The 23,810-nt window shown below is 44.6% G+C and overlaps 1 protein-coding gene across 1 annotated transcript in view; it reads right to left on the bottom strand.

Moving 5' to 3' along the window:
* Positions 1-23,810, bottom strand: part of Pdk1 (Phosphoinositide-dependent kinase 1) — a 1,509,859-nt gene that overhangs the window by 1,062,218 nt on the left and 423,831 nt on the right. The window lies entirely within an intron of this gene.

Genomic DNA, 23,810 nt, shown 5'->3' with positions numbered 1-23,810 from the left:
GTTCGTCCGGAGGAACGACCGATTATGATACGGCGTTTTCATTTTCGAACGCCGTTTGCGATGGCAAATGTGGAGGACTAGACTAGTCTGGCGGACTAGACTCTTTATCGTGTAGAATAAAAATGCAAGTGCAGTTTTCGTATAGTTATTGCGTTTTAAACCCTTGCCCTACGATTTAGGTTTCAATAATGTGTATCACAGAGAACAGCGAGATCGGCGCGTGCGCCGAGTGTTTTTATGGTCGCGCGGAACGTCTGAAGTTGTGCCAATCGCATACGTCTTACGAAATGTAAACACAGTGATTCTCTCGTTGATATACGGAAATTTTATTTAATTATTTTTCTAATTATTTAATTTAATTTATTTCTCGTTAATATTCAAGACGCAGTAATTTTTTTAGAACTGGACTAAATGACTTGAATCTTTTTTTTTTAGATGATAGAGCGAACAGTCTACTAGACCGTAACTAGAATGCTTTTGTTAAAGGTTGCTATTGTTTAGAATGATAAAAGAAAGTAACTTTTTTATCTGAGCCCGCGATTTTTTTACCACGTCTCTCAGACGTGATATTCATATTTGGCCCGACTTTTTTACCATGTCTCTCAGACGTGATAATTAATTCTGGTCGGATTATCTGACCACGTCTCTCAGACGTGATATTCATTTCTGGCCCGAATTTTCGACCACGTCTCTTAGACGTAATAATCATTTTTTGGCTCGATTTTCGCCACGTCTCACAAACGTGATAATCATTTCTGGTCCGATCGTTCGATCACGTCTCTCAGACGTTATATTCATTTCTGGCCCGATTTTTCGACCGCATCTGTCAGACGTAATATTCATTTTTAGCCCGATTTTCACCACGTCTCTCAGGCTTGATAATAATTTTTGGCACGAATTTTTTACCACGTCTCTCAGACGTCATAATCATTTTTGGCTCAAATTATCGACCACGTCTTTCAGACGTAACAATAATTTCTGGTCCGATTTTTGACCACGTCTCTCAGACATGATAACAATTTCTGGCCCAATTTTTCGACCATGTCTCTCAATCGTAATAACAATTTCTGGCCCGATTTTTCGACCACGTCTCTCAGACGTGATAATCATTTCTGGCTCGATTTTCACCACATCTCTTAGACGTAATAATCATTTTTTGGCTCGATTTTCACCACGCCTCTCAGACGTGATAATCATTTCTGGTCCGATCGTTCGATCACGTCTCTCAGACGTAATATTCATTTCTGGCCCGATTTTTCGACCGCGTCTGTCAGACGTAATATTCATTTTTAGCCCGATTTTCACCACGTCTCTCAGGCTTGATAATCACTTCTACGCCGATTATTTCAGGATTAAAAGATGTGCGAACACTTCTGCAACGAGTCGTCAATTGTACTCTAAAACACCGGAACAAAAATAAATCCAAACAAAACGAACATTTTTATGGGCCACCGTAGCTGCGAAAACGACAAGCGTCGTGGTCCTAGCGCGCAAGGATAACCCTCGGCTCTTCCAGCCCAGCGATAAGAATTTCTGGGCGTCGAAGCGGCGAGTTTGAAAATTCGGGGCGAGGGTAGAGGCCGGAATTGCGGAACTGCGCGCGGAAAACGGGAACGACCTTTGGCAGCGGTGGCGTCGCCACGAGGTCATCCGGGCCGGTAGTTTTCCAGGTTAGCCTGTAGGAATCCAGGAGCGGCGCGGCGCGGCGCGGCCCCTCGGAGGTATTTGAACCCAGCGAGCGCCGTCCCTCCGTCCGCCGTCTGTAGCGGCCCCCGCCGGCCCCGCGAGCCCCCTTCCTCGGCCCTGCACGCAGACAGAAACCGCTCGAAAAGGGGCGGCTGGCGGGGAACCCGAGGGCTCCGGCGTGTATCGCGAACTTCGTCCCCACCGCTTTGGACTTTCGATGTAGATGAAGTCCGTGCAGATACCGGGGGAAGCGAGCACAAAGCACGGATCACTCTCTCTCACTCTCTCTTTCTCTCTCTCCGTCTTTCTATCCCTCTTCAGCGCTCCTGCTTTCCCCTACCGGCGCTCAAAAGTGAACCGGAGAACACAAGCTTTCGACATTGCTGGCCACGTTAATTCGATGATTAGTTGTACAATCGAGTTTTCGGGTGGCTAGAATTTTTGGTAGAGGATCGTTCACCAGATTTGCTGGCACTTTAAAGGATCGCGCAAAGGCTGTAAATAATAGGACGCGACTTTCCTTTAAATGGGGCGTGTTCGAGGACAGGTTCGGGGGTTGCAGCTACCCCCTCAGGTTCGAGATTTAAATGATTGGGAACACAGAGTGGAGCATCTCTAAATCTGTGCAGGTGTCTTTAACAGCGAACGCAGATGTATGGATTTGTACACTTTTTGCGCGTTTGCATTTTACACGTTCGTACACTTCTTCGATGAACAGAAGAATTTGTGTGGAGGAATTGTGCGAAGAATTTATGAAGAATTATTCGAAGAATTCGTGAAGAATTATTCGAAGAATTATTCGAAGAATTCGTAAAGAATTATTTGAAGAATTATTCGCAGAATTCGTGAAGAATTATTTGAAGAATTATTCAAAGAATTCGTGAAGAATTATTCGAAGAATTCGAGAAGAATTCGTGAAGAATTATTCGAAGAATTCGAGAAGAATTATTTGAACAATTATTCGAATAATTCGTAGAGAATTATTTGAAGAATTATTCGAAGAATTCATGAAGAATTATTTGAAGAATTATTCGAAGAATTATTTGAACAATTATTCGAAGAATTCATGAAGAATTATTCGAAGAATTCACGAAGAATCGTGCTAAATTAACATATTTTCAACGAATCTACCTATCAACCCTTTATTTCCACCAGAAGAAAACACTTCCAAAAATATTTCGAGAATCCTCGCTCCGTTCGTAGGACGCAATTAGAAGGTCGCGCGCGAATGTTTCTTCCAAAACGGCCGGGGAAAAAAACCACCGTCGATCTCCTGACTCGGCTACGGGAGCCCTATCGACCCTTCGTCAAGGGTTTCCCGCCTCCACGGAACCGTTTGATTCCGCGGAACAGGAAATTACGATAATGGCGCCGCACTGTTGGATCGAAACGCGGCAACAGCAAATAGCTATGGTTAGGGGGGGAGGGGGGCGAGGAGACACCGTGGATCTTCTGTGTATCCTCGGTGTACCGAGCAGCGAATCTACCCCGTTGAAAATCTCGGTCGGTTTGTCACCGAAAAGCAGGGTAAAACGGCCGACGCTGAGTGCCAGGGTATCGCGTTCAGAATTTCTATCGGTGGAACGAACGCCCCCCCCCCCCCATCGAAACCGCGGAAGCTAAAACGGAGGAACAAATACTGGGTGACCGGTTTTAATCTGCAAATTCGGATGTTTGGAATTGCATAATTTCGAAAGGAATTGTATAATTTTCGACTTGGAATGGTCGGTTCAATTAGAGAATTTCTGTTATCCATTTTGCTCTTCATTTTGCTTGCAATGGTCTCTGTTATCATGCCTCCTTATGCTATTCTTATAGAGAGGAATCGACTTCTGGAAGCTGGCCACTCTCTCCTAAGTGGCACTTCACATCAATTAGTGTGGCAATTTCCGGTGAAAATTTTCGGTGCAAATTTTCAACCCTCGCAGGTTTCTACACAGATATATCGTTGTCCCTCCAGTTCTAATATTTGCCGCTGAAACGGTCAAACGAGGGAATATAATGGAACCGAGAACGGCGTCCAATTCAAACCGCGACAGCTTCTTGCGGATCTTCGAAGTTAACCTTGAACCTGCTGCTGATCATCTCGCAACAGAAGACTGGACTCTTTGTTCGTCTCATTTCGAAGAGAAGGCCCCGCCGATCCGCAGACTCTTCACGGCCGCAGCTATCAACGTTCGCGTCGATCATCCAACACCTGATCTCCCATCACATTTCAAACTGCGTAACCAATAATCCCGGCCCGCCATCGGGACACTAACCAAGCCAGCATCTAAACGATAAAATAGCGTTCCGACGAGCGCGAAATCTACGAGAACGGCAATTTCGCCGCGCGACCGTCGCGGTTGCCGAAATTACGAACCGGTCACCCTGTATGCAGCGTGTGCGGCAGGGCATAGGGATCGTCGGCGGGGGTATAGCGAGCGATCCTAAAAATTCTTCGGAGCGTGAGTGCCGCAGACGTTCGCGGCCCGATGGAAAAGCCGCGCGCGAGTCATTTTCCCCGGTTGTGATTTTGAAGCATCAGCCAACTATACGATCCAGCCGGCGCAGAAGCGTCCTATTACGGCGGAGGCGGTGGCGGCGACGGCGACGGCGACGTCGGCGGCGGCGGGAGGGAGCGAGAACGAGCGCGGAAAAGGGGGCCGCGCGCTCTCGATAGACGGCGAAGGCGAACTCGTTTCGAATCCGACGGCGCGCACCGGCCGCCCCCCTCCCCCGGCGTCCCTCGCCGTCCGCTCTGTTCGTTCCTCGGCGTCGCAGACGAGAAGGAGGCTTCTCGAGTACGTTGTACCAGGTCGGAGGGAACGGAAGAAGGGAAGTCACGCGGTCAGGCACGCCGGTTAGACGTTCCCCAGGCTCCCCACGGCCGGCCCCATCCATTTAGTACTCTCTCAGCCCCTCTCCCTCCCCGCCCCTGCCGCGGCAGAGTCTTCTCCCCGTCCGTCCCTCCGCCCTTATGTCTCATTCCCGCTCTCCTTGTCTTCTCCGTTTCATTTCGGCCCCCCTCGCCCCGCTCCGTTCTTCCAGCCTCGTTCTTCCTCTCCGACCCTCTTCCTCGTTCCTCCGCGATGCCTCTTCACCCCGCCCCGGCCCCTCGCCCGTCTCTCCGTCGCGCTTCGCCCGCTCGCCTCCCTCCCTCCCTCCTCACCCCGCCCTCTTTTTCTCATTCATCCTCCGTCCCGCTTCTTCGGGCAGGACGGCTTCTCTCCCGACGGGTCTCCGTTTCTCCTCCGTACGGTCGCGTCTCTCTTCCCTCTCCCCCGGCTCTCTCTCCGTGCTCGCTCGCTCGTTCGTCTCACGTTTCTCTGGGCCGCCGTGGGCGGCCGTGCTCCGGCCGACTTGGCGGGAAATCAGACACGTGGTTCTCATGGCGTCCATTCTCGAACAAAGGACTCTCACCCGCGGCGTAGTACTACATACTACGCGTCCCACGGTGCTGCTGCTGCCCGCGCCGAGCCGTGCCGATCCCCGCCGAGCAGCGCCGATTCGCCGCGAAACGCCACGGAACGCCGTGGAACCGGCTGCGCGATCTTCCTCCGCGTGGAACGCGACGCCGCCGCGCCGAGACCGGACGAGTCGATCCGATTCGATCCGATCCGACCCGACCCGACCCGATCCGCCTCGGTGTCGAGGAACCCTCGACGTCGCTCCTCGCCGAACGCGACCAGCCGCGTCGCCGGAACTCGCGCGCGAGTAACGGTCGTTCCGTGCGGATTCGAGCTGCTCTCTCCGGATCGCGGCTACGCGCGACCAACAGCGGTTCAACCGACGCGATTCTCTCTCTCTCTCTCGTTCGCTCGCTCGCTCGCTTCTCTGTCTGTCGGTCTCCGTCTAGCGCGGTTATCGATCCGATGGAATGACTGATACATTCCCCGCGGTGCGGTAATGCTCGCCACATGAATTAAACGCGCCGGATCGGGCTGCAACGTTGCTTTAGATAACGCGAAATCAGAGCTTTTTGTCCGGCGACGGTGACAATCGTCTCAAAAGCCGGCAATGTTCTCGAGAGATAGATGGTTGCGTCGTTGAATGGGTTTCGATTCGGATTTCGCAGGAGTTCTGAGCTTGACCCCTTAACTTGCACGCTCGAGTTAATTCGAGCGCGCTAAACAGGCCAAAACTGTGCCAAAACTCGAGATCATTCGAGCGGCGTTGTATTTTATGCTGCTATAATTTTTCACGCTCGAATATATAATCGAGAATTGGAAATAACAATGTGGAAGCAAAGAACAAAAATCGTTTTATTGATATTTATCATTTACATGGGATTGTAAGCTGTAACATTTATTTAGTCAAGAATAAAATATAGTCTTTTTTCATGGAACAAAAGCGCGGTGTATCAAAATTCTCCACCAAAAATTGATATTTTTTGGCCGATTTAAAAAAAAAAACTGTGCGTTAAGGGGTTAATCGCGTCGACTATTTTATTTTTAAATTATTAGACTAACTTATTAGACTTTTTTAACAATAGATTTACGGAGCACGAAGAACAGCTGTTTCATACTAGTTTATAAAAGTAACAACGAGACGTTTAGTCTGATTTTTAATAAGCGTTATATTGTAACATTTGTCGTGAGCAATATGTAAATCGAATAAATAACTCAATAATTGAATCTTTGCGATACAAATAATCGTAAATTAAAAAATTTGTGACCCGACGTTTTTTGACGCGTTCCGTGAATATAGTGTTAATGCAGATCGAGGCTGGAGTCACGCGAGCGTCAAATCGACGGACGGTGGTCGTCTCCTCTTTCTTTCAGCAACGGAGAACAGGGAAGATTTGGCTTCGCTTTTAATTAGAAAAACACGGGAAGGTGCTCGTGTGTTTCCGACTTGAGTCGAGTACACGGTTGGTTCATACCGGTGTCTTTGCGATGGAATTTTGTTGTCCGCGCGATTGTTAGTGTTAGAATTCGCCGCGGGGCTTAATTTTAAGGGGCTTTATCTTAATTTAATCCCGGTATAGCTATCTTGCCTGTTCTAACGATTTCATACTGTATCGTTCTCTTTTATTTTCTACGTTCTTACATTATTTAAATTTCACATTATTTCTTTTTTCTTTACTTATTATTGATATGCTATTTGTGCGACATATTATTATATTATTGTAACACTGGGACTTTCTCCAGTCGATCGAATAAATATTATTATTATTAAATTAATATCACTATTACCATATTGAATTTTCAATCATTATTGAATTGTCATATCATTGTTATTATCATTATTATTACTATTATCATGTTATATTGTCAATCATTATTAATTGTCATATCATTATTATTATCATTATTATTATATTAAATTGTCAAATCATTATTAATTGTCATATTCTTGTTATCATTATCATTATTATCATTATTATCATACTAAATTGTCAATCATTATTATCATTATTATCATACTAAATTGTCAATCATTATTATCATTATTATCATATTATATTGTCAAATCATTATTAATTTTCATATCATTGTTATCATTATCATTATTATCATTATTATCATATTAAATTGTCAATCATTATTAATTGCCATATCATTATTATTACCATTATTATCATTACTATTATTATTATCATTCTTCTTCTTATTATTATTATGATAACGATATTAGTACAAAAATTGTATCACGGCCACTCTGGTGATAACAACGTTCCCATCTCAGCAACAAAGTACTGTTCCGTAGTGTTTACGAATGTCTGGCACCATGCAGTCGCATTCTACTTCACTCCAACAGCAACCTATTTGCTTACAGTTCAGAACAGCGTAGCTCAGTGACATGTCGCGCAAAAGTAGCGTACTCTCCGACCAACTTCTGGCACAGCATTCGACAAGGTTCGAACAGTCTCGAACAGTACAAAGAGTTCGAATCGCACGAACAGTTCGAAGAATTCGACGAGAGTTCTCGGAGTCGGCCGGTTCGCAAGTCGGGCCGGTCTCGGGCCGCTCCGTGGCGTTCCTTGGTTTCGTGGCCGGTTAAAATGCCGGCCGCGGCGTTTTCAACGGAAATTCAATTAAGGTATAAATAGCCTGGGAGCAGACCCATTAAAATGGCCGGCGCTCGTGCAATAAGAAGGCATATCTGCCGCTTTGTCTGGCCTCGATCGTCGTTCTCTCGCGCCTCTCGTCGTTCTCCTCGGGCCGCGCTCGGTACACACGGGCCGAACAGGCGAACCAGAGCCGGGCGAAGCAGAGCAGTGCGAAGCAGAGCAGGCGAAGCAAAGCAGGCGGGCGAGCGGCGGCGAGCGGCGGCGAACGGCGGCGAGCGGCGGCGGCGAGCGGCGAACGGCGGCGAGCGGAGGCGAGCAGCGGCGGGCGTTCGTGCGAGCTGCGAGGCCCGCCACCGAGTGTTGCATTACGTTCCCGGGTTCCAGACCTACCGCAATCCCGAACCTTTGGTCTGGACTCGTCCACCGTGCGGCGGTCACACGTCGGTCATTCACACGTGTGCGACTCGTCGCCGTTCGGCTGTTACGCTGCGGCGGCGGCGACAGACTGCCCTATGGATCATCCCCGATCGCGGGATTAGCCGCCGTTTACCGCCATCGATTGATTCGGTTGCCTCGATTCCGTGTTACGCCCACGCGGCCTGATCCGCGATCTCTATTTGCGTCTCTGCTGCGGCCTGGTCAATTAAGTTGCGAGCTACGAACTCGCGATTTTACAGACGCGAGCTACCGAAGTACATGACTGGCCCCTCGACGACTTCTTTTTTTGGAAGAGGTGTCCGCCTTTTTTCGCTTTGTTCTCCTTTCTTCGTTTCGTTCTTTTCTTTTCATATTTTTTTCTGAACTTTTTCATTTTCTCCTACCGGCTTCCCAGTTTTTCGTAATCTTGCGGTATATTCTTGTTCTTCTGCTGTCCATTTAGAAGAAAATATGTTCATTTCGAAAAAATGATAAAAATATCAAAAAGATATATTCATTTAGAAACAAATATCCTGTATTTTATTATTATGGATTATTATTGATTTGGAAAGAGTTTCAACTTGCTGTACCTGTTTTCGATTTCAATAGCTACAGAGCTCTTTTCTCGGTTAACAGCTTGAATGCCACGCGGGTCAATGATGACCCGCGAAACTGAGGTTACTGGGAACATAATTCGAGTAAGTATTTGTCCTAATATTCCGTTAGTTTGCAAACGGAAATGGACAATTTGGGAAGAGGAGATACGATTATTCGAGCCTCGAGGCTCATTTTTTATATCTATATTTAGATACATAGATATATTATATATACAGGGTGTTCGGAAAATCGTGGGACAATCGGCAAGAAGGTGATTCTAGATGCAAAAATAAGTCGAGAAAAAGGAATAACATTTCTTTTATTTAATTATTATATAATAATAATAATAAATAATTATAATAATAAAATTATATATATATATTGCTATATATATTATATTATTATATATATTATTATATATATTATTTTCTATTTATATAAATAGAAAATTAAATTCTCTATTATTTTGCTATTATTTCTATAATAATAACAACAACAACAACAACAATAATAATTAATTTAATACAACATTTCGTTACGTGATATTACAAAAATAAACCTTCAGACAAGAGAGCATCTACTATAGCACTGAATTCACACCACGAAATCTGCAGTTCGATTATCGAATCCGAAAGCTCGTTCTAAGAACTGTTCGATCGCCGAGAGGTCCTCTAGAAACGTCCAATAACCGTCGAACAAAACAAAAAGCCAATGAAAATTCGTCGAAATAAACCGGAAAGAAAAATTCGAACAATAACGGAAGCTTTTAAGGAAAGAGAAGAGCATCCTCGCCGCGTATCGTACGGCGACCAGCGCCGCTCGAACGCGAAGCAATCCGAAATAAAGCGTCCCGATACCCTAATGCGCCGCGCTGCGCACAAGCCGCATTGCTTTCCGCGAACAGACGCAGCTCATTGAGGCAGAGGAGCAGGTTTCCCATTCATCGGGCTCCTTGCCATTACTTTCCCGCGCTAAATAAAGTCTGTCGAGTGGACGCTACTTGTAAACACGCTTCGCAGCGGGAGCAAAAGAGAGAGAGAGCGAGAGAGAGAAAGAAAGAGCGTGAGAGAGAGCGCAAGAGAGATAGAGAGAGCGCGAGACAGAGCGCGAGAGAGAGCGCGAGAGAGAGAACACAAGAGAGAGAGAGAACGCGAGAGAGGAAGAGCGCGAGGGAGAAAGAGCGTGAGATAGAGAGAGAGCGAGAGAGACAGAGCGCGAGAGACAGAGCGCGCGAGAGAGAGCGCGATAGAGAGAGCGAGAGAGAAAGAGCTAGAGAGAGAGAAAGAGCGCGAGAGAGAGACAGCGCGCGAGAGAGAGAGCGAGAGAGAGAGCGCGAGAGAGAGAGCGAGAGAGAGAGCGCGAGAGAGAGAGAGCGCGATAGAGAGAGCGAGAGAGAGAGCGAGAGAGAGAGCGCGAGAGAGAGCGCGAGAGAGAAAGAGCGCGATAGAGAATGCGAGAGAGAAAGGGCACGAGAGAGAGAGATAGAGCGCCGGGAATGAGCCGATCGACGCGGGAGGGACGGTGCGAGGAAGACGGCTATAGAGTGCTCATCGGAGAGCATCGGATACGACGATACCGGCGAGCGGCAAACATCGCGTCGCGTCGCGGTGAAAAAGTTGCTCTTGGTCCCGGCGCGGGCAAGGGTTGAGGGGGAGAGTGCACGGGCGACCGATACCGGAGCCGATAAAATTATACCGCTAATGAAAGCGGCGCCCTTAATTTATTTAGAGGCCCGTCGAATTACAGCGCCGGGGAATTCGATGAATTTTAATATCGGCCGACATTGTGTAGTAGCCGCTCGAAATTCCATGGAAACTGAAGGAGAGGCGAGAAGAAAGGAAGCGAGACGACGTCGACGGCGGCGGCGGCGGCGGAGCCCGTGATCGGGCCGAATTAAGCCACCAGCCGAGCCATAATATAAACCCGTCTAACTTTCCGGGGCCGTTGCCGGCCGATCGGCCGCGTTCGCCAATTTCCGAAAAAAGACGCCGGGCCCGCGGACCCCGATATTAGAGGGCCGCGCGCCGCCGACCGATCCTCGGATCCTCCGCTTTCCATCTTCCACGAAACATCGCGCTGTCCGCCGGCTGTCTATCCGCCGCGGCTACGGCACGATCGCGTTGGGCCACCTTTCGCGGATAATTAACCCTTTGCACTCGAGCGGTGACTCTGAGGCACCATTGAAATTTATGATGTCACGTTCTAAAATAATTTTTACATCGGTAAAATTTAGATTTAAGAATATTGTTAAGAGCGTGACCGTTGCGCAAGTCACAAGAGCGAGAGAGAGAGAGAGAGAGAGAGAGAGAGAGAAAGAGTGCGAAAGAGAGAGAGCGAGAGAGACAGCACGAGAGAGAAAGAGCGCGCGAGAGAGAGCGCGCGAGAGAGAAAGAGCGCGAGAAAGAGAGAGAGAGAGAGAAAGAGCGCAAGAGAGAGAGAGCGCGCGAGAGACAGTCATATGCATAAAATGCACTTTGTCAAGGTTATACAAAAATACTATAAGTCAGACAAATTATTTTAGATTTACAGTTGAAATAGCTTCGAGTGCAAAGGGTTAACCGTTCGAGTCCCAAGGAGGGTGGAGGGGTGGCCGAGAAATGCCGAACCGCGCGATAGCGCTTGCCTTAGTACGCGCGCTATTATTATTAGTTTATAAATGTTTTAAATATTTCGATCGATAAAGATTATCGAGAAGAGGTAAGGAGGAAATGCAACATGTGTTGGTTGTGTTGTTTGCGTTAACAATGGATTTATGGGACCCGTGAAAATGACGGGTCACTAATTTTTTAATTTATGATTATTTGTCTTATGAAGATAAATTTATGAGTTATTTGTTTAATTTATATGTTACGGCAAATGTATAAGCACATGGATTTAAGTATAAATTTATATCAACAAATCGTAACGAGGGTTCAATTGATGGAACTGAATTTGGTATGAAAAGCATTTTCAATATACTTTTTATAAAATTTCAATATATTGTAATAGGGATTCAATTAATGGAATTAAATTTGGTATAAAAATCGAATTGATGATTTATTTGATTTGTTAAACAAGTAGGAACAATAACAATTGAGTGTTGGTGAATGTATTAAAAATAGCATTGAAAATTTAAGGTTGTAATTTTGAAAAGTTTTATAAACTGATATTGTTCGTTTACAAATATTTAGTTAAAATTCATGTTTTATAGGCAGATTGTTTTAAATATAAATTAATTTCAATAAATCGTAATGATGGTTTAATTTATGGAACTAAATTCGGTATAAAAAATCATTGATGATTTATCTGATTTGAGTTAGCGAATAGTTTAAAAATGGCATTGAAAATTTAAGGTTGTAATTTTGAAATTTTCTAACCTCGTATTGTTCGTTTATAAATATTTCATTAAAATTCATGTTTCATAGGCAGATTGCTTTAAATCTAAATTTATTTCAATATATTGTAATGGGAATTCAATTTGGTATAAAATATATATAAAATATATATAAAATATATATTGTAATGGTATTAAATTTGGTATAAAAATCCAATTGATGATTTATCTGATTTGTTAAAAAAATAGGGACAATATCAATCTCGAATGTTAGTGAATAATTCAAAAATAGCACTAAAAATTTAAGGTTATATTTCTGACGTTTAATAAACTCGCATTGTTCGTTTACAAATATTTAGTTAAAATTCATGTTTTACAGGCAGATAGCTTCAAATCTAAATACATTCCAACAAATTATAACGAGAATTCAATCAATGTAACTAAATTCAGTATAAAAATCCAATTGACGTTTTATCCGATTGAATTAAAAAATAGAAATGTCAATTGAACATAGTGAATGGTTCAAAGATAACATTAAAAATTTAAGATCGTAATTTTAAAAAGTCTTATAAAACTCGCATCGTTCCTTCGCAACTATTCACTGAACACTCGCGTTTTAAAAAATGCCATCAAAAAATGCTTTAACTCATGTTGTTTCAAAGAAAATGTTTCACAAAAAGAACGTCCAAAAAATTCAAACAAAATTTCTCGGAGAGCGTCTCGCGCGTTCACCGCGCGCGCTTCGTGGATAAATTAAAATTCCTTTTACAATGATTCCTTTTACAAAAATTACTCCAAACCTAAATTTACTTGTCGAAACGTTCATTGAGAACCGCAACGTGCCAGATCGTACAAGAGGCATGTCCGACTCGATCAAGGAGATTCACCCTTTCGAGCCTGTCGAGAGATCAGGCGCATCGATTCTTCCTCGAATCGGGGGCCGCGCGTCGGCCCGCGCCCTTCCGTCGACGGCGGGGTGGCCCGACGACAACACGCGACCTGCACAGCCGTCCCTTGTCGGCCACGAACTCGTCATTCACTTTCATCAATTTCGCCGTTTCACCGAGTTGCCCCGTCTGACCCAGTCTGGAAGTCAGGGTCGCGTGGACGGTTCTCGAGGGGTCCGCCGGCGTTCCCTGTAAAAGGCTTCCTCGGCCTTCGAGACCGGGACCCCGGGGCACGCCCACCTTCGAGAACGCGGTTTTCGAGAGTCTTTCCGAGAACCGATGCTCCCCGCGTGCATCCACCGGACGGGACTTGTTCTCGCGAGTACGCGGCCCGATCACGGGAACGAGCCAAGGACGGCCTTAGATCTCCGCGCCGTTAGCGATCCTGCGAGCACACGGGGACCGCTCTCCCGGTTGTCCCTTTCTTTTTCTCCCCTTTGCAATTGCATTCGCGGCGTTCCTCGCATTGCCGAGAATACGGCCAACATTAATTTTATGGCCGAACTATTTCCGGCGCGGAATGCACTTCGCGCTGCAACGAGCGCCTCTAATGAGGCTAATAGGCGATTTTATTGTACGTTTTTCGATTCATTCATATTTATTTCTTCCGTGACTTCGATCGTGGCTCTGAAATTTTGCAATTCGCGACGATCGCCGTAAATAATTTTTTATTTTTGATGTCAATAAATTCGCTAGAGGGCGCGAGCGTCGCGCGACTAAATATCAGATCGCGCTATAAGCAAGCGTACGTTTTCTTATCGGACATTTATCTCGTTCTTTTTCGCTCATTTCTTTTCTGTTTCTTCTCCCTCTTTTTTTTTACTTTATTTTATTTATTTTCAACTATTGTCTGTTTAGTGAAAGCAAAAACTCGTTTGCCCCGATGACTCGTGGCGGGGAGGCACGAACAATAGATTCTATCTGGCTGCATCGGAAGTTATTTATGGCTCGACCTAATAGATTCAATCTCCGATGCAGGAAATTAACAGAAATTGATATTGCACGGTGCCGTTCGAATGGCGCCGAGCGCAACCTCCATCGTCGTCGAACATACGTGCAGCATTTTTTTTTATGTCGACGTTGCAACGTGCCGTTCGAAAGCTCGTCATTTTGCAAGGGTCCTGCCGATTGGTCCGACAATCTCCATCGAAACTAGAGAAAAGCTATCGGTTACTTCTCCGAAACGTTGCCTGGCATCTTCGCCGAACCGAAATCTTCATTTTTCTAAAGCGATTCGGGAATCCTAAATACAGTAAATTCTCTTCGATTGTCTCCGAGCTTCTAGAGAAAAATGGGCAATTTAAGGGGTGCGGACACGATTTTATTTATTCTTTATTACGATTTTTTATATTTTTATAAATATAGTTAGATATATTTAGATATATGTATAGACATATTTAGATATATATGTACATATATTTAGATATATAAATATATATTGTATTATATATTACGATTTTTTATATTTTTATAAATATAGCTACATATATTTAGATATATGTATAGACATATTTAGATATATATGTAGATAGATTTAGATATATAGACATATTTAGATATATAGATATATTTAGATATATAAATATATATATTGTATTATATATTACGACTTTTTATATTTTTATAAATATAGCTAGATATATTTAGATATATAGGAATATTTAGATATATGTATAGACAAATTTAGATATATATGTAGATATATTTAGATATATAGACATATTTAGATATATAGATATATTTAGATATGTAAACATATATTGTATTATATATTACGATTTTTTATATTTTTATAAATATGGTTAAATATATATATAGACATATTTAGATATATATGTAGATAGATTTAGATATATAGATATATTTAAATCTATAAATATATATTGTATTATATATAGTATTATTTATTTACCCGTACGCGCATTTATAATTATATATTACAAGCAAATATATATCATAGATATATAAATACATTTAGATACATAGACACGAATATATATATATACTCGTCGAACACAGCTGACCGATCAAAATCTAACGAACAATCGGGCAGAATTTACTGCACCCCATAAACGACCCTACGAAACATTCCGAAGCCAGACGAGAGACTTTCTCGACAGATTCAGACGACACTTTCCAAGCGGTGCTATCCCGCCGGTGGTCCCAGGCTCAATTATGAGCGAGACACTGTCGTAGGTGAATCAGAGCGACCGCCGGGACACAGCGAGTCCGAGCGTGTCCACGTGAAAATCGAGACACCGCGCCGGTAGCTCGGTCGGCTGTTTTTGTTCGGACTGCGTCGTCGCTCGGGACCCGTGCACGCACGCGAACGAGAAGGGTAGGGGGGGCGGGCGGGTGTGCGTGTCCGTCTCTCCCCCTACCGCTCCCCACTCCCCGCCGCACCGGTGCGTCCTCATCCTGGGGCCGAGCACACGGTTCTACGCGTACGGTATATGCGTGTCGGTTGGCCCGTCTGGCCTCTGACCCTGAGCGTTCCCGGTAAAAGCCGCAGGTCGCTAAAATGGCACCAGACTTCCTTTGAACCGGTGCAGTGTCGTTGGCCCGCCGCGCCGGTGACAGAAGGTCGCAGGTGACGAGGATCGTGAAACCAGAACCGGTTGCTCCGCCGAGGAGCCCGGGACTCCGAGCGTCTCTCGTCCCTCCCTGCCGCGTTCCCCCCACCCCACGCCGACCGCCGGCGGCGGCCGCGGCAGCTCGCCGATCGAGCCCGAAGCCGTGTATCGGCTTCCAAGACTTCCTTTTCGGACGGTTCGCGCGCCAATTTATCGACCGCCCCGGAGTCTTTCATCTTGACACCAACGGTGAACGACGGTGGGAACCGACGGTGTGCCCACCGGTTCAGCTGGGGCCCGGATTAGCTGTCGGAGTCGGTGGACGGCCGCCGCCGTCAGGATTTTTGCATCATTGCAGGCCCTGTCCCTCGCGGCTCGAAATCCGATCTTCTCGTGTCTAGGACGCCAGCGGCCGCTTCCATAGAGCCATTTGTTTTCGCTACATGGCTATAGGTTGTGGCTCTATGACGGACTATACAGGGTGTCCCGAAAATGTCTCGCAATCCGAAAGTAGAAGATTTCTGAGGTGATTTGAAGCAACCTTTTCCTTAGCGAAAATGTTCTACGAGGCTTCGTTTAGGAGTTATCAACGAAAAACAGTGACCAATCAGAGGCGAGATCATTTGGCGCGAGACGGCCGAGCCAATGAGCGGAACTGAGCTCCGCGCACCCGTTGGCTGGGCCGCCGCGCGCCAACCGAGCTCGCCTCTTATTGGTCAGTGTTTTTCGTTAATAACTCGTGAACGAAGCCTGGGAGAAAATTTTCGCAAAGGAAAAAGTTGCTTCAAATGATCTGAGGAACCTCCCATTTCCGGATTGCGACACATTTTCGGGACACCCTGTAGTTGTTACGGTGTGAGGTAGTTAATTAGGGCGGTTGCTTTTCTCGTTAATCAATCCTTTGCACTCGAGTGACGATCACAAGGCGGTATTAAAAATTGTTTTAAATAATTTAAATTTAAATTTAATAATATTTTAAATTTAATAATCACGTTTTAAAATAATTTTAATAGATAAATTTGTTTATGTATGTATAAAATGCACTAGGTTGTATAAAATGGAAATACCGTGGGTCGGAGAAGCTGTTTCAAATTTTTCGTTAATTTGGCTTCAAGAGCACAAAGAGTTGATAGGATAGTCACTTTAGGGTAGAAAATGGTGGAACCTCTCCTTGAAGGTTTCGGTATTTCTTTTTTTCTTTTTTATTTTCTAGTGTACTTTCGGATAGATTTTGTCGAGAACTGTCCAAGAATCGAAGCCAAGTAACTAGGAATGCAATTAAAACGAGCCCTGATTTCGTTTGTTGAAAAGTTATGCTTGTCCAAGGTCGACGAGTGTGTGTGTGTGTGTGTTTCCAGCGTTTTATATTTTAATATTTGAAATTTTAATGCGGCGCCGATAACTCGGCCTTCCCTCGCCGATCATTTTTCCCGAAGAAACCCCGTTCGGATAAAGAAGACCCTTTAAAAATACTCTCCGTGCAAGAAGCGAAACAAAAAGTACGCGAAGAGGTTCGATAAGAAAAAATTACTGTAAAGTAACTTCCGCAAGTAATAGGGAAAAAAGTCGGAAGCGAAGGAAGCAGGTAGACGTGCAAAAAGAAAACTGAAAGCAAAATTAGCTGCGGATGCGTTCAATATGTTCTCTTCGTTGTTTAAACTTCTTTTTGTTTTATCGATTACAGAAGTCCAGAAGAAAGTAACAGGGAGACGTACGAAAAAAGCGTGAAATCGAAATACAAGTACATTTGGTCATCAACATTGTAAGGAATTAATAGCGTATTTCCATCGTTATATGATAAAAATTTATTTAATAAATTCCATTACGTCTTTTCTATTTAAAAAAAAAACATTTCCCTCGGGGTAAGACCATTTCATTACATCTTTTAATAAATTTCCTCTAAGTTAGATAGACCGTATAGAAAACTCTGATATATTAACGCGAAATTCATATACAGGCAATCCCAAAAGTGTCACGCAATTACGAATTGGAGTTTCCTCGAGTAATTTGAAGCAACTTTTTCCTTAGCGAAAATACGATCCGCCGCTTCGTTTTCGAGTTATTAAAGAAAAACACGGACCAATGAGACATCGCGTACGGCTGACGCCCCGCCCTCGCGACCACTGCTGCCGCGTCAGACAGCCGACGCGACGCGGCATTGGCCGCAAGGGCGGAGCGCCGGCCGCACTCGCTCTCCGATTGGTTAGCGTTTTTCATTAATAACTCGTAAACGAAGCCGCGGATTGCATTTTCGCTAAGAAAAAAGTTGCTTGAAATGACCTCAGGAATCCCCCATTTCCGGATCGCGAGACATTTTTGGGACAATCTTTGTAGACTCTCGTTCGGATAAAGAAAATCTCTGCGCGAACGGTTTTTGTTTTCTTTCGATTTTTATAACAACGGCGTGCCGTGGCCGGTCACGATCCCGCAGTGTGAATGAACGCGGTGAAATGGAGCAGCGGAGGTTCCTTAATTAGGCTGAGGTGCTTTGTGCATTTATAGCGTTAAAATTCTTGGCGAATTGTAAAACACGAGAGCGGACGGAAGTTCCGAGGAAAGTTCTGTTGAACTTAGCTGACGGGGAAATTGCGAGCGAAGATCTCGGCGAAACGTTGTTCCTTTCGCCAGAAATTGCTCACTGGAATTAGCTTGTCTACAGACTTTCCACGCGCCAAGTACATAGTAGCCACGTTCCTATTTTTCCAGACGCTCTCGCGGATTTAGCTTTATCGAGCTGAGAATCGCGCGATTCATAGAGGTTCGAGTTAACGAGAATCGACTATACTAACAACAATAAAGCAATTCTCTCTTCGCATCTAAAGACAGTCGATCGACGCACCCCGCGAATCGACCACCATAACTTCCACAATCTCAGACCTACCGCGCCGAAAAAAATCACAAGCACGTCGAAAACACGCCTAAACGAGTTGAGAGAGTTTCGCGGAGACACCTGATTCGCTTAATCCGCAAAAAAATGCTCAAGGTGGACACTGACGCGGACGAAGAAACGACGGTGCGAACGCGACCGCCTCAACTCCCACAATCTCGGACCTACCGCCCCGAAAAAAGTCACAAGCACGTCGAAAACACACCTAAACGAGTTGAGAGAGTTTCGCGGAGACACCTAATTCGCTTAGTTCGCAAAAAAATGCTCAACGTGGACATTGACGCGGACGAAGAAGCGACGGTGCGAATGCGACCCCCGAGGAATTGGTGCTCGTCGAAGGGAGGGTGCGTCGGACCGCGGGGCATCGGAGCCCCGATAAAAATAAAAGGAGCGAGTGGCCTAGTTACGGCCCTGGAACGAGCAAACCACGAATACGAATGAGTTATCCGTGACCGGCCGTTGGCCCGGTCCGCGGCGGCTCGCTCGGGGAGAAGCACGCATTCTCGATCGCCCATGGGAAAGATTTTCGGCGCATAAAAGGGGCTCCCGCTTGTCTTCCCCGTAGCCCACGGACGGGGTTTTATTAGGATTTGGGGTGCGCGGCAACTCGACCGGCTATAATGGATTCGCGAATGTCCGGCCGGCCCCGTCTGTCCGTCTGTCTTTCTGTCTAGCTTGGCTGCTGCCGCGGCTGCTGCTCTTGCTGCGAACCCGCGCCCGTCCCGCGGGTTCAACGGGACCAACTCAAGGAGCCGCGCGTCCGGGGCTTATTCATTCCACGAGGGAAATCTCCTACGTGTTCCAGAATTTTCCGCTGAACTGGTTCCGTAGGACTCGCCCACGCATTTGCATCGCGGAACAGCGTCACGCGACGCGGCGGGGACCGCCGCGTTCGGTCCGGGCTTTTCTAATTAGCTTTTCTGCGTCTCTGCGAGATCATCGAAAGTTCGATATACAGTAAATTCTTTCAGAAATGTTCGGAGATCGGAATTGAAACCGGCACGAATCGCAGAATACCGAGTCGCGATTTTTCGAGCCTCGCGCCGCTCGTTTTTGCAGAAACTCGGGGCTGTTACTAGTGTAATTACAATAATTAATCCTTTGCACTCGAGATTATTTTAACTTCAAAATGAAGACTTTTGTTTCAACCGATATACAGTAAATTCTTTCAGAAATGTTCGGCGATCGGAATTGAAACCGGCGAATCGCAGAATACCGAGTCGCGATTTTTTCGAGCTTCGCGCCGCTCGTTTTTGCAGAAACTCGGGGCTGTTACTAGTGTAATTACAATAATTAATCCTTTGCACTCGAAACTATTTTAACTCCAAAATGAAGACATTTGTTTCAACCTGCAATATTTTCATTTGGTATGATTGATGATTTTTATATGATACATATGAAATTGAACGTGTATGCTTGCAGGAAGGCTTCTATTATTCGACAATTTATCGAACACAGACGAATTTAATAATGTCGAAATTCTTTTAGAAATAGTATAGCAATTTTTTGCGTCCCCTCAGAGTCGCCACTCGAGCGTAAAGGGTTAATGTAAATACATAGTAATGCTAGAATGAAAGCTATGATGACTTAGCTATTTTTATTTCTAATTTGTTGCCGCGATTCGAAGGCAACTCGGTGGCCAATCGGACCATTTCGTCATTTGTCATCCGTCGAATGTTATCGTCGACTTAACAATAAATTACATAGGCGTAGGACTAGCGCAGGGAAATTCACAGCAACCCGAAATTCGGAATTTCTGGGAGAAATTAGTGTTCAGTAAATTCTCCCTAATTTTCCTTCAGCTAATAAACTCACTCAGTCCAGTTTTAAAAAATTTATCGCGTTTTGAAAGGTGTACGCTCAATTTTGCGAGAATTGTACATAAAGTACAGTCGCTTCAACCTTATTATACTATATTATTTGCTTAATATACTGCGAGGTTAGAAAAAAAAATGCAAATCTTTCAGTCCAGTTTTAAAAAAGTTATCGCATTTTAAAAGATACACGCTCAATTTTGCGAGTAACTGTACATAAAGTGCAGTCGCTTCAACCTTATTATACTATATTATTTGCTTAATATACTGCGAGGTTACAAACAAAAAAATTCAAATCACTCGGTCCAGTTTTAAAAAAGTTATCGGGTTTTAAAAGGTATACGCCTAATTTTGTGAGTAACTGTACATAAAGTACAGTCGCTACAACCTTATTATATTATATAATACATATCATTAGCTTAATATGCACTGTGATATTATGACATGATTTCGTACTACTTTACTTAAACAGTTTTATAGCACTTCATATTGTATTTTTATTATTTTATATTATTTACATTATATAAATATATATTATATTACATTATATTATATTACATTTTTTATTCTTTCAGGAAAGGATACAAAATCCAACAAATCACAATCGCGCGTTTCGCGAATGCCACATTACAAAACAGCGAAAGTTAAGCAACAAACGAAAATGTCAAGCTTTGTCTGCCTTATGGCAGTGAGCGTTTATACGCTCAATTTTTCGAGTAACAGTATCTTCCACGTTTTGGTCACTGTCACCGACAAGAAAAATGAAAAATACCGTCCATTACCAAGTACATACCACGTAAAAGGTTCGACAACCTTCCGTCCACCAAGAAAAAGAATTTCCATAGACGATAAGAAAGAGAGGGAGAGAGCGAGAGGAGAGAGCGCGAGAAAGAAAGAGAGTGCGAGAGAGAGCGAAAGAGAGAGCACGCGCGCGAGAGAGAAAGAGAGGCAATTCATTGTCGGCCGAACGGCGCGAAGGAATCGCGGCGCGGATTCGTCGTGTGCAGTTCCGTCGGTATTTTCCGGCGCGTTGATCCGCGTTTCCATTGACGGGGAACCGGGAACCGGTAGGACGGATGTGGAGGGGGGGAAAAATTAGAGCAGAGCGTAACGCGGCCGTGGATAATGGAGCAAGGGACCGCGAACGAGTGAGGCAATCGTAGCGCGGTTACGCGAGAGACCTAGGCACGAGGAAGGAGAGGGTCTCCGGTTCTCCGCGCAGGTAGCCGTGCGAGCCGCCGCGCGCGCCGTGGAGGGAAAACGTTCGCCTGCACCAGGAATAGAGCGGGAACGTACACTACCTAACTAGGCTATCTATTTCTAGCTGCAAAACAGTGCCCGGCTCTTTCGCCGTTGCGACACGGAGAAGGACGACGGCGCGCAGACGTTCGCTCGAAGGTCTCCGTGTCCCGCTGACTCGTTCCGCTGTCGCGAGCGTTCGCATAATGCCGGCGAATGCGATTCGAATACAGCTGCGCCGGCTCCGTTGGTCCGGATTTCGTTCAATTTTTCTGAAATTTTTAAGGTTCTCGCGGGTGCCGATAACGAATCTGCCGACAATTGCTTGACGTTCAAGATGGCCGCTTCGACGGACGATTTATATACTGGGTGTTTCATAGTTCGTACTCTATCTTGTTTAGGATTGTGCAAGCGTGATCGTGTGTGTGTGTGAATTCGTACGAAATGAAAATAAAGAAAATTTTAAATAAGTCCCCCGAAATCGGGCGCCGCACAGTGGGCCCGTTTCAAGAATCCAATGATAAGTTGTTGCAACTTCTGAATTATTAGAGATATTGCAATGAGATTTTCGCTAAATATGATCGAAAAATAGTAATTTTTAGCTAGCGGTGATTAAATAATTTTTACATTTGTTAGACAGTAAATGTCGATAAATTTTTGTGATTTTTTATTTAACAATAGATTTACGAAGCTCAAAAAACAGCTGTTTCATATTAATTTATAAAAGAAACAATAAAATATTTATTCTGATTTTGTACGAGCGTTATTGTAACATTTGCCATAAGTAACATATATATCGAATAAATAATGTATGTATCTTTAAATAATCGTAAATTAACAAATTAGCGACCCGTCATTTTGACGCGTTCCAATAAATTGTTTAAACGTAAATTTTCGTTCAGAAATTGTTCGAACGTAATTATATGGGTATTACGCGTCTGTTGTAACGTTGCGAGAGCTTCCTAGAACGAATTTCGACTACAACAAGCCTACAGTCGCGATGACCGGTGCATGTTAAAACGAGGACGATGAAGCCTTCCGTGAAAGAGCCGAAGCGGCACCGGATATTGAGCTCCGCGGAACCACTTGAAAGTCTTAAATTAAAAGCGCGCGGCTCTCGAAGCACACAATGAAGACATCGCTAATTTATGGAAGCCGTTCTACGGCATACTGTTCTTGAATTAATATCCGTATAATCTTGAATGGATCCAAGAACAGATAGCCGACCTGATTCTTGATTCAACGGGGATGGTAATCCCCGCGCTATTCAAACACCGCGATTACAGACCGCGAAATATAGAGTGAAAATCGTCGGACACGTAAAAAATATCTCGCGCATCGAATTTCCGTTTCAATTATTTTACTGTGGCGCCTCCTCTTTTGGCGAGTATATATGACGATTAGTATTACTATTAGTATTAAGTTAATTGTATTAAGTTAAGTAAGATTAGTATTACTATGACGAGTATACTCGTCGAAGAGTAAGTATCGCTGTTAAAATATTGCATCCAAAATAGGGTTTTATTTTATAAACCTAGAACTATTTTTTATCTACGACGAGTATACTCGTCGCGACATAGAATACTGCCACTTCTCCTCGACGAGTATACTCGTCGAAGAGTAAGTATCGCTGTTAAAATATTGCATCCAAAATAGAGTTTTATTTTATAAACCTAGAACTACTTTTTATCCGCGACGAGTATACTCGTCGCGACATAAAATACTGCCACTTCTCCTCGACGAGTATACTCGTCGAAGAGTAAGTATGGCCGTTAAAATATTGGATCAAAAATACGGTTTTATTTTATAAACCTAGAACTACTTTTTATCCACGACGAGTATAGTCGTCGAACAAAGCCAACTGGTTAATTGCACCGGCAAAAACTCGATCGAGCGGTTTATTGTCCGTTCCGTCGTCCCGTTTCTCGGTTTCAAGTCACGAATTCTTACCTGTGTACACGTCGCCGCGGAATCGCCGTTCTTCTTCTTCTTTTTCTCTTTTCTTTTTTTTCTTTTTTTTTCGTTCGTTCGCCGTTGAATAATGCAGGGAAAAGAAAAATTGATTATTTCCATGCAAATCCCCGAAGTTCGTATCCTACGAGACTTCTTTTTAGATTCCCTAAGCGTTGCGTTATTGCGCAAGAAGTTGAAATAAAGTTCGTGCAGGAATGCGGCCGGGCCGCGGCCGCTCCTTTCACTTGTGTGTTTTGAACTTTCTTTCGGTTCTCGGAACCACGTCCCGATACTAAGCGGCGCGACACATCTCGCTATTTTTCGCGAACGCGCCGTTCCGGCCAAGAGATACTGACACGGCAATATCAGTTGTTGTCATCTCTTCTCGC

Source organism: Megalopta genalis, chromosome 1, assembly GCF_051020955.1.
Source record: "Megalopta genalis isolate 19385.01 chromosome 1, iyMegGena1_principal, whole genome shotgun sequence".
NCBI classification, from domain to species: domain Eukaryota; kingdom Metazoa; phylum Arthropoda; class Insecta; order Hymenoptera; family Halictidae; genus Megalopta; species Megalopta genalis.
This window is presented reverse-complemented; position numbering and strand designations above follow the sequence as displayed.